The 12,847-nt window shown below is 50.8% G+C and overlaps 1 protein-coding gene across 3 annotated transcripts in view; it reads left to right on the forward strand.

Moving 5' to 3' along the window:
* ATP2B2 (ATPase plasma membrane Ca2+ transporting 2) overlaps positions 1-12,847 on the forward strand; it is a 375,363-nt gene that overhangs the window by 253,145 nt on the left and 109,371 nt on the right. The window lies entirely within an intron of this gene.

Consider the following 12,847-nt stretch of genomic DNA (forward strand, 5'->3'; position numbering starts at 1 on the left):
AGAGGGTGGAGCGGCTCAGACTGCTGAGCAGCCAAATACAGAACATAATCCAGCCCAAGTGTAGCAGGGATCCCACAGCTCAGTGGAGGGGTGAGGTAGGCAGGCAGACAAGGTCAGGGAAGGCTTCCGGGAGAAAGAGGCACTTGAACTTGGCTATGGAGGAAAGAGAAGGAAAAGCATGTAGCATGGCAGCATTTCTTTGATGGAATCCCACAGGATGCCAGGACCTGCAAAAAGGTAGGTATTATGCAGAAAGTCAAGGAGACTTGGTTTTCTCATCTTTGTGGTGGAAGGAATAATAAGAGCTCTAAAAATTGCTCTGCTGCCTGGCAGCCATGTTGCTTTGGGACCTTTTGTTTGACCTCACTGGGCCTTGGTTTCCTAATTTTTCCTGAGGACCAAATCAGAGTTCTGATGGGAAAGATCTCTGAGAAGAAGGAAAGCCCATAGCAGGATTAACCAGAGCCCCTGCTGCACTGGTCCCTAGAAGGATCTCCTGGGGTGCAGGTTAGAGCTGCAAGAGGTTTGGGGAGAGGCAGAGGAGCATAATGCTACAATCCTAGCCCTGCCATTTACCCACTGTGGAATTCTGGGCAAGGTATCAACGTCTCCATGCCTCAGTCTCCTCATATGTAAAATGGGATAAAAATAGTGACTGTCTCATAGGGTGGTGAGGACAAAGTGAAGTAGTTTAGAACAATGCCTGGCCCATAAATAGTGCTATGTGTTAGGACTCAGGCCCACAGACTAAACACCTCCATTTCCCCATCAGTAAAATAGGTTGTGAACATTGAATGAGATTAGGCCAAGTGCCCAGTGTCTAAGTCTCAATAAATCTCAAGTCTTGTTGCTGTTGTTTTCATTATGGTTATCATAACTCTGGAAGTAGCAGTCATGTTCTCTGGAAAGGGTGGAATCTGACCTTTCTGGAATGTTAGCCAATGTCCATGAATGGTGTGATGCTTTTTACTGGGCTGTTTTGCATTCTTATTACACATGTTCCTAGAAGCAGGTGTTGCTACCTCCATTGCACAGATGAGAAGCATGAGGGCTCAAGGTCACCACACTTCCACATCAGAGCAGGCTTTGAACACAGCTGCCTTGGACACCATCCTCAGATGTGTCTTCATGCCTGAGCCAAGCATGTACACCTGGGAACAGTCCTCTAAAGGTGCCTTCTGTCTGGCAAGGGCCTGAGTAGTTTGGAGCCACCAGGGAACTTTTCTTTATCCTCACTCGTGTTCAGCCCTCATGCCCTATTTGGCCCTCTTCTGGCTTCAAGAAATGCTTGGTCCTCCAGCCCTGGCCCCCAGCTTAAAAGCCACATGGTCTAGGGCTGGGCCGGCTCCAGGCGGGGCCTCAGGTTGGCTATTCCCAACACCCTGTGCCCCTGGTCTGCTGACGTGAGCAAGGAGCCAGCCTCTGAGTCACACTACAGGAAACTGCTCCAGGCCACGCATAAATTAGCCTTCCTCTTCACATGCAGCTAATTTTAGGCAAAAAGATCTCTGCAAGTGATAGAGGAGGGTTGACACCATGAGAAACCAACTCCTACCTGGGGTACCACCTCCTGCCACCACAGGCCAGGGGCTCAGCTACCACCTTTTCCCCAAAGGCCTGACTCTGCTGATGACCAGGGGGTAGACCTGGCTCCCTGTAGGCCAGGGATGGCCCATGTCTCCAATCTCGGCATCATTACTTCCCTCTTCTCCTGTTGGTTCCATTCCACTCTGGCAACGTCCTGCTCTCCATGCCCTCCACTGCTTCCTTTCCTTCCACACCCTTCCAGCATAGGACTGTAGAGCCAAGACCCAGGTGTAAATCCTGATATGCTTACTCTTCAAGGGACACACAAAGAATTCAATTAACTTCTCTGAGCCTCAGTTGCCTTGTTTGTGAAATGGGAGTGACAATGCTATCTACCTCATGGGGATGTTATGAATATGAAATTAGATAATCCACATGAAGGGCTTCGTGTGGTGTATGGCGTACCCTAGACACTTCTGAAATGTTGTTCATTATCATTGTAGAGCCAAATAGTTCTCTTTTGTTTAAAGATTTTATTTATTTATTCATGAGAGACACAGGTAGAGGCAGAGACACAGGCAGAGAGAGAAGCAGGCTACCTGTGGGGAGCCTGATGTGGGACTCGATCCCAGGACCCTGGGATCACACCCTGGGCTGAAGGCAGACGCTCAACTACTGAGCCACCCAGGCATCCCTAGCCAATTTTTTTGTATAAAAAAATAACATGCGTGGGCTCTGTCCCCATGAAAGAAATAGGCAATTAAATAAGATGGTACCTGGGCACCTGGGTGGTTGTTGGGCATCTGACTCTTAGTTTCAACCCAGGTCTGATCTTGGAGCCCTGAGATGGAGGCCTGGGCTGGGCTCTGTGCTTGGTGGGAGACTGCTTAAGTTCCCCCACGCCTTTTCTCTCCTCCTCCTTCCCTCTCTCATTCTCCAAAATGAATGAATGAATGAATGAATGAATGAATAAATAAATAAATAAATAAATAAATAAATAAATAAATAAGATGGTACCAAACAGAAGGTCAATATGCTACCAGAGAAGGCTTCCCAGAGCAGGCTGCTTTGCGATGAGTTTGGAAAGATGGGTGATAGGTATTGGGGTGGCCCATGAGGCCCCAGAGGCAGGAGCTGTTTGTCATTCTCTGCTGTGTCCTCAGCACCTGGTACAATGCCTGAGGGCTCAGACAAATATTCACAGAAAGAGGCGAGGGAGACAGAAGAGGTAGGGGATGCCCCTGGTGCCTCTCCCTTGTATGTGATGGAAGGCTGCAGCCAAGGGACCAGACACAGGACACTGTGTCACCCATGGAACAATTGGCTTCAATTCCCAATGCTCAAGAGAGGCACCGCCCTGAGCCACTTGGCACACACACCCTCAGTCCTCCACCTTCTGACAACTGCCCCTCGGGCTGTCAGAAGGGGCCACTCATACAGGTCCTGCTGGGTGCTCCCTGCATTGTGTGTCTCCTGGTGGGGGACAGAGGGGAACAAAAGAGGTGGAGCAGCAGCAGGGGGGTGGGAACTGGATACTGGCATGTTGTGAAACGGAACCTCCGGTTAATTTTGTATGAATCCTGCAGCCTGCCCAGGTGGAGGCGAGAGTGGGGCTGAGGAAGGAGAGGAGAGTGGATCCTGGGGACGAAGGTGCCTCGTCTTGCATAAACACGATGTTAAACCAGAAGGCCTCTTGGAACCCAGCAGGGCCTGTGTCATCATCCACAGAGCCTCCACCAGCTGGGTACAGGGGAAGGTGTGAAGGCAGCATGTGTTTTAAGTGTCTCTGGGCCCCAGGCCCAGGCTATGGGTGGTGGGTGGAGGGGGTCCTCTGTCTGTCATGATGCTCTATTTCTCCATGTGCTCTATCTCCCCAAGCATCGCTGGGGCCAGGAGAGGTTGATGGGGAAGCCAAGGCAGCCACAGATTCAGCAATGTCGTAGGCAGGGGAAGGTTGGGAACCGCTAAGATACAGCGTCCACATGGGGAATTCATGGCCCGAGATGCACAAGAACGCCTCTCACCGGGGTCTTCGGGTAAAGTGGCCCATGCTCCATCTTAGAAGCCAGGACTTTTCAGATGTGAAGTCTGGAAGAGAAAAGTTCATCAAAATATATGAGGCTGAGGAAATGTAGCTGCCTTCTCAGACACATGCAGGGGTGGAGAAGGGAAAGGCATATACGCTAGAGCGGTGTTCTGGCCTCACCTCTGTCACCAAGCAGGCTCATGACCGTGGACAAGATACTTAGACTCCCAGGACCTATATTCTTATCTGTGAAATGGGACTCGTCTACTTCAACCTCTGCCATTTGGAGACAGTGAGTTGAAAAACCCTTTGAAAGTTTTCTACAAAAGAATCATCTTCCAATATTCACTGAGTATTCTCTGTCCATTTTCTATTTGATAGAAACTCATCTCAAACTGGCTTATGCAAAAAAGGGATTCTCTGGCTTGTGCAACTGAAAGGTGCCAGGACAGTCCTGGCCTCAGGCAAGGCTGGATCTGGGGCCTCCAGCACTGTAGGAGGGTTTTGTCCATCCCTGTCTTGCTACCTGTCACCTGCTGTCTTCCCTGCTGGCCTCATTCTCAGGCAGGCCCTCCCCCTGTTAGCTTCAGGCTAATACCCTCCCCTCCTGCCCCCCCAATCTCTCCCCCCACAGCAACCAAAGGCACCTCTTTCCTCATCGTCCCCTCCCCTAAATCCCAGAGCAAACTCTCATTGGGCCACCTGGAATCACGTGGGCATTCCTGACCCAATTCCTGTGGCCAGGGGATGGGATGGGCTGTTAGGTCAGACCTGGGGGTCCCATGCTCATCCCAGAGGGGTGCAGGTCAGTCTGCCTAGGCTACACGGAGGCTGTGGGAGGGAGAGGAAGATGGAAGCACAAGCCACACATGCTTGGGGGCCTCCTATGTGGAAGGTCCCTCTGTGTGCTGGGGAGGGCGTGGGCAAAGAGCAGGGGTGCTCTTGCCCATGGGGAGAGTTTGGCCTGGATAGGGAGAAAGGGTAGCTGAGAAGTGAAGGCAGGTTCAGGAACACCAAATATGCAGTGCTCATAGCCAAACCACAGCACTGTTAACATTTACACCAGTGCAGCAGGTGTAGCTGGGACCATCCACAGGAAGTAGGTACATGACGAGTGTCCCTGCAGGGATGTGGCCACCTCAGTGTCATGGTCAAATCCTGGCTGCACTGCTTATCCTGCTGTGGAACACTGGACCCCTCTGTGCCTCGGTTTCCTCACGTGCAACGTGGGACAACAACGGTGCCTCTTTCTTAGGGTTCCTGTGAGGATCCAAGTTGTATGCATAAAGCACTTGGTACCTGGCATGTGGCAGGTGCTATTTTGCTGTGAGCTGTTATTATTCTATGCTGAGGATTCTCTGTGTGACTTTAGGGACAAGCTGGGTTTAAATTACCAGAGAAGAGAAACGCAGCTTATCTGAGCAGATCAGTGGGCTCAAGCAACACACATGAGTCTGTGGGTTAAAAGAAAATCTGATTTGCAATGCTTATACACCCCCCACTGCCATCACCAGGAAAAACAAATCCCTTAAAAGCAGTAGCTTTCTGTGAAAGTCTGATGAATCACATGTGGATGTTTTCCAGAATGCCATCACATCTTTCTGAATCATCAATAAAATAAACCCACATGTTGATTGATACATGCTGTCCATTTTCCCAGGCTGGAGCAGCAGAATGTGTGCTAGGCACAGTTCTGCAGGCCTGGGGGTGGCCAGAAGAATACAGAACAGTTAGCGAAATGACCTGAACCAACGCTGACCAAAGGGCTTCTGGGTAGATTCCAGCAAGACTACATGGACTTCTTGTTCTGTGCACAGTGCTGTTCGGCCTCCTGGGTATTTTGTGCAGTCAGGCCCCCAGAGAGGGAGTGGAGGCTGTAAGTAGTCATGAGGAGCATTTACAGGTGGGCTTCACACTATGCAGACCCACTGCAGAAAGCCCACATCCCAGAACTACCCAGTGGCTATAATTTACTGTGTGCCAACTCATCAGGGCCCGGCCTCATGTGGTCCTGACAGCAGCCCCTTGAATAGAACACAGAGGCTTTGCAGAGAAAGGAGGCCCTAATTCATCTATGTGCTGCAGAATAAATATGCACTAAACACTAAGTGCCTAAATTTGCTCAAGAATGCAAAGAGCATTGACTTTGAGTCCCAACTCCACCATGGAGGGCTTTGAACAAGTCATTGCATCCCCCTGAGCCTCGGTGTCCCCATTTATAAAGGGCATGATCATAATGCCCACCTCCCAGAACCCATGGATACAGGTGTTCAGTGAGTGTCCCATTGCTTCCCTTGCTTTGGTCATGCCAGACGGAGATGTAAGCTGACAAGGCTGACACATATTCACTTGTTGAACACTTACGTATTGCACACTTACAATGGCTTCAGCCACATTGCTCTTCTGGGAAGAGATGTCCTGCATGCTGCTCAGGAACAGTGTTTGTGCGATGTGGCTGTATGCAGGACCGGTGGGAAAGCCAACACAGGGATAGGCCTTCCAGAACATTCCCTCTCCATCCAAGGACCAGCAGCAAGGAGAGGGGGGATGTCAGACAGGAGGCAACTCCAAAGTCACAGAAGCAGGCAAGAGCCAGTAGGAAAGGGCAGCCAGGGGCAGGGCCAGGGCCTCAGTCCTGCCAGGGAGGAGGAGGGAGGAGCTCCTCCTGAACCCCTCCCCATCCAGAGCACCCTAAAGATGTCCAGGAAAGGGCGGTGCAGAGCTGGGTTGTAAACTCCCCTGCCCTGAAGAGTCTCCCAGTCTAGCTATGTTGCCAGTTACAGCTGTGATCCTAGAGATTTGTTAACTCATATTGAATGCTTGCAGACCAGGCTCTTGCTGAGGATCCATGGCACTACCTTATTTCATCTTCTCAAACAGGAATTGTTCATATCCGCAGCTTCCAGATGAGGAAATTGAGGCTCAGAGCAGCACTAGTAATAGGAGGTCCAGCCAGGATTGGTCCCCAGGCAGGCTGGCTCCTGAACATGCACACATAATCTCTTTAATCTACTGCCTCCTGCTGACAAAAATAACTCTACAGCCAGAGGGAGTGTACTGAAGGTCATAGGAGGAGGCAATCCGATCCATGCCTGACTGGAGACAAATACAGGACAGGCTTTCTCTGAGCTAGGTCTCAAAGGACCGTGAGGAGCTGAATATGCAGAGATGGGAAGGGAAGCACGCTCTTAGTGAAGGAAACAGCATGAGCAAAGGCCCTGAGGCAAGACCTGGGATGTCCATGGGAAGAAATGAGGAATTCATTATGCTTGCAGCCTAGGATGTATCGCAAAGGGCAGAGAACTCCAGCCCACAGACTAGGGATTGATTTCTGTGGACTGTGACTTTTAGTTGGCTTCTTCATGCTGTGTTGCAGACTCAGCTTAGGTAATAGGTATTTATATTTATCTGTGCTGTCCCTGAGAGTGTGAAATAGGCATGAGGTGGGGTGGAGTGGAGGGAGGGAGAGTACAGCCCCTCTCTGTGGGCCAAAAGAGCCCAAGAACTTGCTGAGTGCAGGGAAACTGAGGGTTTGGAAAGGTGGTTCTCATTCTGGGGTTCCACAGAGGTGCCCCAGGGGACAAGGAGATAAGTAGATAAAGCTCTTGGCTTCCTGCCCCACCATGTACCAAAGAAGCTCCTTTTTTTTTTTTTATCTGTTTTGCATGCTGAAGCATCTGGTAAGATTTTTTTTTTTAACAAAGAGTCTTAAAAAATAAAAGCAAAAATTTTGAAAACGCTGTAAACCAGAGTATCTAAAAGCCTGGGTTGGGGCCTCCGTTTTTACATCTGAAGAATGGAGCAGGTGGCAGCCAGCCCCCAGGGCCCCCACCAATCGGTGACTCCATGAGAAAACACCCACAGTGCCTGGCCCACAGTGGGGCCGCAAGAGAGGAATGTCTGGCCTCATGGGTTGGGACCCCAGGGAGCGCAGGGAAAGGGCACTCAGCCCACTGACCTGGGTTGGCAGACACACTGAGCTGCAGATCGCCCCAACTTTGGCCCTTTTTAACTGAGACCCTCTAAAGGCTGTGTACCCCACCCCGCAATTCTAGGCCTCATTCTCCCCATCTGGAAAATAAAGAGCATGGATGTGTCAGGTGATCTCTGAGGCTCCTCCAGGCTTAGACATTCTAGAATTCTAAATGCACTGCCTCAGCGCCCCTAGCAGTATAGACATCAGACTGGCCAAAGAGTGGCTGACTCACAGCCAGACCCCAGTTCCCTCTTCTCCTTGGAAGACAGTGGCCTTGAATCCTGGGAGTGTTGCTGAGGCTCCACCCCAGCTTTTCCACAGCCTTGCCTGCGCCACCTCACCCCAGCCCTAGCCCAGCCCTTCCCTACCAGACGGTTTCCAAGTCCTACACACTGGCCTCCAAAGCCCGTGGGCATTCCCTGGCAAAAGTTCTCTGGCCCCCGGAAGCCCAGGGGCCTTGACACCTGTTTCTGATGATGTTGCCTCCCTGAGTCTTGATCTGCTCATCTGCCAAGTGGGCCGAGGGGTGAGAGATGCTGCTCAGTAACTGTGGGTGGGACCGTCTAGGGTGTTTGGGCAACCTCAGCAGTCCACCCAGCCTGGCTCCCACAAGGCTTGAGAGAGCTGAAGCAGCCTCTCCCTCCAGACCCGCCTGTCACATGAGAGGCCCAGTTATCTATACAGGCCCCCCTCACCGCACAATGATTATCTTACTCCTCCTGGCGCAACCCGGGCCTCTGCTGTAGTTTCAGACCTAGAGTTATTTATAGTCAGTGGAAATTAGTGCCTCGGCTGATAGTTCCCTAGTACCCCCCTGCCAGCATCGGCCTCCACCCCAAAGTCAGGCCCCCTAGAAATGTTCGTGGTCCCAGAAAATGATCCCAGGGACTATTTCTGAACAGCAAAGACTCTGCTCTTTCTGTGGGACAGCTTTGGACAAGATGCCATGGAGTTGAGAGGTAGAAATGAGCCCATCTAGCTGAAGAATCTGGGAAGGTTTATGGAGGGAGCAGTATTTGAGCAAGATGTTGAAGGATAGGCAGGATTTGTAATGGAGAAGAGCACTCCTGTTAGAGAGAATGGTGTGGACAGAAGCGATAAAAAAGCAGAAGCAAAGCAAAAGGATGTGCAAAAGGAAGAGCCATTCATTCCATTTGGCTGGAGCTTGGGGAGGAAGCAACTAGAAGTAGTGGTAATAATTAAGGGTAACTGAACATTGTAGATCTTCCAGACACCATCCTGGGAGCTTTACATACTCCATTCATTACCTCATCTAATCCTCCCAGCAACCCTATGAGGGAGGCACTGGGATTATCCCCCATTTTAACAAATGAGGAAACTCAGCCACAGAGAAGTTAAATCACTTGCCCATAGTCACACAGCCAATGGGTACAAGATCTAGGATTCAAATGCCAGCAGGCAACCCTAGATCCCATATTATGCACCTCTATAACAGGATCTGAACGTTGAGCCAAAGGTTTGGGCTAAAATTAAGAGACAGGAAGGAGCCCTTGAGGGTTCTTGAGCAGAGGAACGCTGTGCTCAAGACAAGTGGTCTGGCAGCCCTGACTTTTTAATTTAAGATTTTATTTATTGGGGATCCCTGGGTGGCTCAGCGGTTTAGCGCCTGCCTTTGGCCCAGTGTGCAATCCTGGAGTCCCGAGATCGCGTCGGGCTCCTGGCATGGAGCCTGCTTCTCCCTCCTCCTGTGTCTCTGCCTCTGTGTGTGTGTGTGTGTGTGTGTGTGTGTGTGTGTCTTATTTATTCATGAGAGACACAGAGATAGAGACAGAGACACAGGCAGAGAAAGAAGCAGGTTCCTCGCAGGGAGCTTGATGTGGGACTCGATCCCGGGTCTCCAGGATCACGCCCCTGGCTGAAGGCAGACGCTCAACCACTAAGCCACCCAGATGTCCCAGGCCTGATTTTGGTTGGAATGGAGCGATATCTCAGAGGATAAAGCCAGTGCAGAGGGGAGGACAGGCCTCTGAGAGAGAGGTGACAGAGTTAGACCTGGCCAGGGTGGTGGTAATAGAGAGGAGGGAGCACCAAGCAGCAGGACTCAGCCTGTGATAAGTGGTCAAGGGAGAGAAGGGAGTCGATGCAGCTCTTTTTAAGACAGCAGCTGGCTGCTCATGGAGGAGACTAGCCAACAGGAGAGGAGCAAGGCTGAGGGTGAAACAAAAGGTTCGTATTGGGCATCATGCACTCTCGGGGCCTAGGGGAGAGGACAGCAGGCATGGAACCCTGTAGAGAGGCTAGGCCTAGAGGTGGAGCACCTAGATGACAGAGAAGTTCTGTCTCTGCTCACAAGTCCCACACCTGCACAGTGGGGGAGGTCGGCCACAAGAGGGCAGAGATGTGGGCCTGTGGTGTTCGCTGCTGTAGCCTAGCACCTACAACAGTGCCCAGCACGGAGTACACTCAATAAACATGCAGGAATGAGCTCACCTGGGCAGTCATCAAGCACGGGTCCTTCAGGAACACCAGCTCCTAAGGGAGCAGGCAACAGACAAAACAGGAGATGGCAGAGAGGGTCACCTGTAGGTAGGGTGCAATCAGGGTGTCTGACACTGGATAGGCAGTCCGTTAGACATAGAGGTTGTCAGGAGAGGTTCAAGGAGGATAGTAAAAGAGCAACACCCTTAAAGGCAAGGTGCTGGATGAGACCTTGGGAAATATCTGCTGGACAGAACAGTGGAATGGAGCATCCCCTGGGACTATCCCCTATCGCCCACATCTGCTTGATGGGGTGAGAGCAGATGGAACAAAGGCCTGAGGGACTCACGGACCTCCAGGACCACAGGTGTGGAACAGCTCTCAGCGACCATCCAGCAATTACCCAGGGTGCACATGGGAACACCAAGGCCCAGGAGGAAAGGGACATGCCCAAGCACATAGCTCCAAGGGCTGGGGAGCCCTGAGTCATCCCTACACCTGGCAAAGGGGGCAGAGTCCCTCTTCCCTGCTCCCAGTGCATCCACCCTTTTCCCCAGGCCCCCCGGCTCTCCAGTCCATCCCCACACTGCCTCTGTGCTCCTTTCTGGGGGTCACCATAGCAAACCACCACAGACCAAGGGACTTAAACAATACAAACACACTGTCCTACAGTTCTGGAAGCTGGAAGTCTAAGATCAAGGGGTCAGGCAAGGGAAGCGTCTGTTCAGGGCCTCTCTCCTTGCCTGTGGATACCCATCTTCTCCCTGGGTCTTAACATCATCTTCCCATGCATCTCTGTGTCCACATTTAAGACCCCAGCCATAGATGATTAGGGCCCACTCATCTTAACAGGTAACTAGCCACCTCTGCAATGACCCCATCTCCCAGCATGGTTATATTCTGAGCCACTGGAGCTTATGGTTGTGGAGGGACACAGTTCAACCCAAAAACATTGTCACTTGAGACAGTCACTTCTGCCCTTGAAGACAGTTTCTCTCCTGTAAGGTGGGAACATAAATGGGACCAGACGAGGACCACAGTGCGGGCAGACGAGCTTACTGCCGTATGGGCACAAATGGCTCCAAGAGCCAGTCGCATGCTGGGCGTTAGGAAGAAGCAATGCGGCCTAAGTGTTAGATAGCAGACGCCCTAGGTCTGGATCCCAACTGTGCCACTTTTACTTACTAGCTGTGCTGTGCCAAGCAAATGACTTCACCTCTCAGAACGTGTTTACTCATCTGTGAATTAGTACTTATTCGCAGGTCCCTGTGAGGAATACATGAGCAGCTGCGTGTAAGAACACACAGCACAGAGCAGGAAGCCTGCAGGGAATGGAGACCATTATTATTACTCTCATTACCATCATCATCATTCACACAGGTTTAAAGAAAGTGAAGCCCAGAGAAGGAAAAATCCTGCCCAAGCTCACACAGCCATCTGGCATGAAACCAAATGAGAACTCAAGTGCCCTGATACATAGTCTCAGCTTTTTATTTTATTATTTTAGAAAGAAAGTATGTGTGTGAGCAGGGCAAGGGGGAGAGGGGCAGAGGTAGAGGAAGAGAATCTCAAGCAGACCCCCCAGTGAGCACAGAGCCTGATGCAGGGCTCAGTCTTTTTTTTTTCTTTTAAAGATTTTATTTATTCATGAGAGACATAGGCAAAGGGAGAAGCAGACTCCCCACAGGGAGCCCGATGCAGGACTTGATCCCAGGACCCCGGGATCACTACCTGAGCCAAAGGCAGATGCTCAACCACTGAGCCACCCAGGTGCCTCAGGGCTCAGTCTTATAACTCTGAGATTGTGACCTGAGCCCCAAATCAAGAGTCAGATGCTTAACCAACTGAGCCACCCAGGCACCCCCAATCTCAACTTGTTAAACCACATCTCTGTGTGATATTTTATTTTATTTTTTCTGTGTGATATTTTAAAAAGGTAATTCCTAAATGCCCACTATTAGGAGAGGAATGAAGCCTATTTTCAGCTTTTCCATGTGCTGCATGGAGCATGGTGGGAAATGGTAGTCGCAGAGATCATGAAGCAGCGTGAATGAGGTCTTGAAATAGGTGATATGAAAACAGTGGGGTTTTCCAGTGACCACGGCAACAGCCTCACCAAATCTGAGGCAAGAGAAAAGAGCATGAAGGAAGCATCCCAAAGGTGCGGGTGCTAGGGCTAAGGGGTGAGATTAGAGGTGATGGTTTTTCTCTCAGTGTCTCCTTCTGTATTTGCGGGGATGTGGTTCTGAGATGGGTCCCTGAGGCATGCTGGATGTAAGCAACTCAGGCTTCCTGAGCAGCAGGAGGAAGATCCCTGGTCAGAATGCTCTAAGTTGGAGCAAGGGCTAGAAAACCTAGCTCAGTTTCCTGGAGGGAAATTGAGACATGTGAGGGTCAGTGGCAGGACTGAAAGCCTCAGCGTCCCTTTGGGGAAATGGGATGGGGAACAGCCCACTCCAGCTGTCTGGGTCCCTGTATTACTCAGGATTCCAAGCAAGGCTGTGCTGGAGAAGGTGTAACGTGCAGCTGTCTGGGCTGAGAGGGAGTCCTTGTTTGCAGCATGTGCTTCTTTCTGTGGTGTAAACACTGCCACCCTGCCACCAACACGGTGGCACTGAATGCAGAGTTGGGAACAGATGTGCAGCAGCACACCATTGTATAGTATTTCTACTGCAGCAGACATCTATTCAAGAGAACAGATTATAGTGACATTTAGCAAAATATTTAGGAAGGCATGAGTGTGAGGTATTGGTGGCCTTTTCAAATATAATTTATATACAGTGTAAGTTTATATCATTTAGTTGTAGTGACGGCTGCCGAATAGCCAGCTCACAAAAATCTCTGAAAATTTAGCAGTTGGCTCTCACAAGCAGGTGTGA

The sequence above is a fragment of the Nyctereutes procyonoides genome, unplaced genomic scaffold (assembly GCF_905146905.1).
Source record: "Nyctereutes procyonoides isolate TBG_1078 unplaced genomic scaffold, NYPRO_anot_genome, whole genome shotgun sequence".
Classification (NCBI taxonomy): Eukaryota; Metazoa; Chordata; class Mammalia; order Carnivora; family Canidae; genus Nyctereutes; species Nyctereutes procyonoides.